Source organism: Octodon degus, unplaced genomic scaffold, assembly GCF_000260255.1.
Source record: "Octodon degus isolate 3935 unplaced genomic scaffold, OctDeg1.0 scaffold00091, whole genome shotgun sequence".
NCBI lineage: Eukaryota > Metazoa > Chordata > Mammalia > Rodentia > Octodontidae > Octodon > Octodon degus.
In genome coordinates, this window is record NW_004524667.1 from 9,729,780 (window position 1) to 9,735,880 (window position 6,101).

Genomic DNA, 6,101 nt, shown 5'->3' on the forward strand with positions numbered 1-6,101 from the left:
TGTGAATGCTTCTTCACAATCTCTTTTATTCTTCTTTCTTCCAAGTGGGTTAGTAGACTTTTAAGGCATCTTTGACATGTCCCCAGTTTAGGAGTGGGAATGATGATACTAGTGTGTCTGCAATGTATTGGGTTTTTACTATATGCTACACTACATTCATTTTCTTAATTCAGCCCCTCATAACCTGATGAATATTACTGTTTCTACTTAACTCAGGTAGTGATCATGGGTAGCAAGTGGCAAACCTAGGATATGAACCCCCAGTCTGTCTGATTCTAAAGCCTGCATCCTGTGACACTTGCCAGTTAAGTCAACCAGAAGACAAACACATCTGAGGGCTCACCTCAGATATAAGGAGAGGCACAAGTACCCAAGCATGTGGAGGGTGTTCCCAAATGCCTGCCACCAGGCTGAAAGTTCTACCCTTTGGCACCCACTTACTGGATTTACATAGTATTTGTACTAGGACTGTGGTGGTGAATTTATGAGACCCTTGCCACAGTGAGCTCTTTGTCTCATTGGGAGCTCTAAAAGGTTCATCATCATTGCTCTGGGAAATCTCCTAAATGCAGGACATGTCCATGAGAAGAATGGCCTCATATGCAGTCTTGGTCGCCTGATAAGTAGATGTTCAGCTAGCACTAGAAGCACCAAAGACTTCTTGAGGAAAAGCCCTGTGAGAAATAGACCAGATTACAATGCAAGGATCCCACCTGTGCAGGGAGAGCAAGAAGTAAGAACCAATCAAAAAGCGTCACAGCCTGCAGCACAATGTGACATCATTTCAGCCAGACCAGTGGGAAGTGCCCCAGGTCAAAGTCACCTAGCAGTAAATGTAGAAGATGCCCAATGGACTACGTAGGGTGCATGTGGCTTCCTCTCTTTTCAACTGTTCAACATGATCCTCCCCTCTTGTGCTAACCCAGGGCAATTACAACAGCTGGCGTAGTTGAAGGGGGCAGTGCCTCTTCTGTCTGCTGGTCCCTAGACACAAGGAATCTGATATTTCCTGGAGTCAGCTGCAGTTCAATTTTTTAAAAAAATGTATTTGGTAAAGGGTCTCATTATGCAGCTTGGCCTCATAGTAATTTTACTGCTTTCAGCCTCCCCAGCACTAGGATTACAGGTGTGCACTGCCACACCCAGTCTTGCAGTTTGAATTTGGTGAGAAATTTCCTGGGACTTTTGACACCAGCGTCACCACTTGGAGCACAGGAACCTCCATGAAGGAGGCAAGAGGCAGAAAGCCTCCAGTGGAGTACGAGAGGTGGTTGAAAGCGCAGACACAATGGCACAGAGAGCTGTGTGGGGGTCCCCCATCCTTTCAGAGAATTACTTCTGAGCTGAACCCTTAGCTGTGTATACAGTGAGCAGTTCTTGCATGGCATGAGGTGGTGGCTTCTAAGTGACATGCTTTGCAATATGACCAGAGGCTTCGGTGGCCTCAGGTTCACTACACACCTTCTTTGTTGGAAGTAGATGTCCTGGTCAACACTGTTTCATGGGACGCAGTGTGCTCTGCCTGACTGCACTGGCTGAGACCACAGGTAGTCAAAGTGCAGAGCAATATTAGGCTGCACTCATGTGTTTAACAATTTTTAAATATCCACATCAAATATTCATAAATAACAAATATTTGATGTTATACTTTACTACACTAGTTTTGGAAATATAAAGATAAACAACCCTTAAAAAGTTTCTGACGAATGTGGGTACCACAAAGGTAAACAAAAGCATATGATTTGGCAAGAGCTAGGATTGGGTCTCTATAGTAGCAGCAGAGGTGACATCACAGCAGTCTGGGGAGCCTGGAGGTTTGCGTACTTGAGAGAGGAAAAGTTAGCCAGAAAAATTGAGTGTGAGTGGCCCTGCTGCTTTGGGCCTGTGGTGCCTCATCACAGTGGGAGTCTGTGGCAAAGCAGAAAGTAATAGTCACTCACCGTCAAGAAGCAAAAAAGAGGAGAGAAAGTGCCCGGGTCTCAAACTTCCTTCCAAGGGCACACACCCAGTCACCTACGGACCTCCCAGTAGGTCCCACCTTCTCAAGGTTCCACTATGCTCTGGCAGCACCACAGGTTGAAGACCAAGCATTTGACATATGATCCTTTGGAGGACACTTAAAACACTAGCAGTCTCCCTCCTGTGCCCAGGAGAAGCCTCTGAGGTCACTTTAGCTGATTTGTATTGTGGTAGATCCCTCCAGCACAGTGTGGAAGACAACTGAAGGAGAGCAGTAAGGGGGTGAAATTGCTGGGACGTGGTGATGATGGGCGAGAGGAATGTCGAGCCAAGGTGGCCCCTGGGCCACTTGAGGGTGGTACCAATCACTGAAACAGGAGCAGAGGAAGAGAAGAAAATTTGTAATGGTGGGATCATTCCCAGACACATTGGTTTTTCAATGCCTGTGGGATATTCAGGTGAACAGAAAGATAAGTGAATCTGAAGATAATTATTGCTCAGACCCAGGTGCTCCTTCTGCAGTTCCAACCCTCCTGAGGGAAGCCTCATCAGTACAGCTGACTCTAGCCCAGGAAAAGGAAAGAAATGGACTGGAGACCCCTCAGTGTGGATGAGGCCCTGCTCTGTGATTAAATGAGAGCACATGCATAGAAAGAGACCTCAGGAAATGAAGCTTTGTCTAAGGAAGACTATCGCCGGAGAAAAGAGGGAATCACAAGGTGCATCATCCTTACTTTCATGATGAGCAGGAGGCCTGAATGTTTGCAAGCCAATAAAACATTTCGAAGCCTTGAAGATTAGTGTGCTTTAAGGTTTGGGATGGACGCCATTCAGAAAGAGTTTCCTTTTTGAAGGTGTCATTATAATAATGAATGTTTTGTATTTGGGGAAGTGTCGTAATGTTTCGAATGTTCAGCCAAAAGGAAGAAGATCAGTAGCTAGTTCTGATGAGTTCTGGAGGACACGAGAATTTTAACTTGAATTTGTGTTTTTTCCTTCATCCCAAAATCAAAGCAAGGCTAAAATAAGGAAAAATTGAAAACAAAGTACTTTGACATACATAATCCAATTTGATTTAATTTATAAACAACTTATAATGCAAGCAGGCTGGTTGTGACAATCCTTATTTGAAGAAATGAGGACACAGAGGGTAACAGCTTGCCCTCCACCGTGACATCCTCTGAGAGAATACTCAAAGCAGATCTTCCGCTCAGTGCACAGCAGCTGTTCTTCCCTGTTCCTCTGTCTCTGTCTCTGTCTCTGTCTCTGTCTCTGTCTCTCTCTCTCTCTCTCTCCCCACTCCCTTTCTATCTCTCTCCCCCTTCAGAAAAGAGCCATCTTCCTTTTACTCTAATAAGTGCCTCATTACAACCTACCCTGCCAAGTTGTCCTACTTCAAGTAGACACTCTTCTTGGATGACTGTGTGTGGGAGGATGAGAGACAGTCCACATGGTACTTCTGGGCATGGATGTTACATCCACTTACAAGTTCCTTGATGGCGGCCAGTTAATTCAACTTGACATGCCTCAGTTTCCTCACTTAAAAAGAAATCCTTCTCTCAGAGGGTTGTTAGGAGTTTTAAGTGACTTACTATTTATATAGCTCTTACCTGGCACTCAATACACATTGAACCCGTGTGTTTGATTAAATAAACAAGAAGGCTGTGCTGAAGATTTCTGTGTAAGACAGATTATCCTTTATTCCCATTGTGTAGCAAATTGTTCACACGATTATAATTAATCTGCAAATTCATGGGAGCGAGTCACTTTATTGCTTGTCTTCTTTCCACAATCCAGAAGAAACTACAAAGATGAAAGGGCTCATAAGAACTGAATACATGTCGCCCAACATCTCGGGTAAGGTCCTTCCAACCTGGGGGACCTCCCCTCACAGAAACGCTGAGGCCAGTGAGGCCAGAGGTGACTCCTGAGCCTTAGTGGATCCCGTTGCTGCTGCCATTTGTGAGTGACTGGGTAGATTTTACAACACTAGCCAGTTCTTTCCAACTGCAGTAGGGGAGGAATATTTGTTCAGGGTTGCTGCCACTGAGGTCCTGAGATCACAGAGTAATTTTTTTTCTTTTGTCCTTACAAGGAAATTTTCAAAATTTTCCTCAGACAGGAGACCAAAAATAGTGACAGGAAGGACTGCCAAACTTGTGCCCTTTCCCCACCTTCATTTCATTTAGAGTAAAATCTCAAATCTCTGAGAGCAGTTTTACGTGTTCCTCTCACTAGACTGCTTATTTCACATAGTGATTCATGATGCATTTATTCCCAGAGCTTTGGGGATACATTATTTAAATATCTTTGACTACTCCTCCATTCTGTGCATTTTCACTTAATTTTCCAGGAAGTCGTTCTCACCTATTTCTGATTCTGCCAAGTTTCAGAGGATTTTTATAGTCTCTGAGGGAGGTAACCTGAGGTGAAAGCCAAGCCACATTCCAATTCTGCAGCATAGCTAGCTTTGAACCTGTGAAAGTCACTTACCTGTGTTCATCCTCACCCTGGACATGCAGCTGCTGAGGCAGGCCGAGCAGATGGAGAAGTATATCTACACAAAAATGTGTGGCTATTTAATTTCAAATAGAAATTTTATTTGACTCAGCTGTTCCTCTTTCAGGTATTTTCTCAAAGAAGTTAAAGACATTATATTACAGTCATATCAAACATGCATACCCATGTTTATAGCAGCATAGGTAAATCTTGGAAGTTGCCTATTTGCCCACTAACAGATGAATGGATTATTTAATTGTATGGCTTGGTGTCACACATCTATAATCACAGTGCTTGGAAGGCTGAGGCGGGAGGATCATTATGTGTTAAAGGCCAGCCAGAGATACACTGTGAGTTCAGGGCAAGCCTGAATCACAGAGCAAGACCCTACCTCCAAAAGAAACAAACAAAAAAGTAAGAAACATCTATGCTTTTATCAATTTCCCCCGTGTGCATTATATTTCATAAGAAAAAGTTGAAATAATTAAATCTGAAAGATACAACTGTAAGCAGGGAATAGTGAAGCATGCCTATAATTTGGTCACTCTGGGGGATGAGACAGAGAATTATTTTGAATTAAAGGCCAGCCTGCGGTACACAGTGGGTTCAAGACCAGCCTGAACTACATAGTGAAACCCCATCTCAAACAACCTGGGGGTGGGGTCTGTATGACAAAGTAATTGTCAAATTTATTAAATAGGAGGTACCTTGTTCAGATATGAGTTGCTACTGCAATGATTTAAATTAAAATGCATTTATGGTTATTTTATATCAGAAGCTATAAAGTTCTGATTTTTCAGTATGGGTTTGTAATACATAATGATTCCATTCCTTGGGTAGATTTGATACATGTACCTGAAACATTTTCAATTATTGTTTTCATCCTCTTTCCTCTTCTCCTTCCCCTCTCCATCTGTATCTTGATTCCCTTCCTATTTGAGAAAGATCTGTCTCCCTCCTATTAGCCACCTTTTACTTTACTCTTTATGATCTGGGGTTCTGCTCTAGGACAAATCAAGCAACATTTAAGCCACGTGTCCTATTTATTTCACTGCACATTATAGTCTTAAAGCACATCCCTTTTCTTACAAAGAACTGAAGTTTATCTTCTTTTAGGGCAGAGCAGTACTCTACTGTGTGTACATTCCACATTTTCTTGATTCATTCATCTGTTAGTAGACAAATAGGCAGCTTCCAAGATTTATCTACGCTGCTATAAACATGGGCATGCATGTATGATATGACTGTAATATGATGTCTTTACCTTTTTTGAGAAGATATCTCAAAGAGGAATAGCTGAATCAAATAGAATTTCTATTTTTAGTTTTTTGGGGGCTCTCTATATGGATTTCCATAGTGGTTATACTAGCTTACATTCTCACCAACAATGTAGAAGGGCCCCTTTTCCCTGAAGCCTGGCCAGCATTTGTTACTATTTTATTTCTTTTTTTTACATTAAAATTATTTATTTCTTAACCATCCAGCAGAAAAGTATAAAAACAAAGTATAAGAAATAAAGCCATGTTGTTATGTTGAGCTGTAGGGTACTCAGGTCAACAACTTCTGACATTGCCAGTGAAGTGAAAGACCCAATACTATTATGGACTACTGGACTCTTTTAGAATATTTTGCTGAGTTTACAC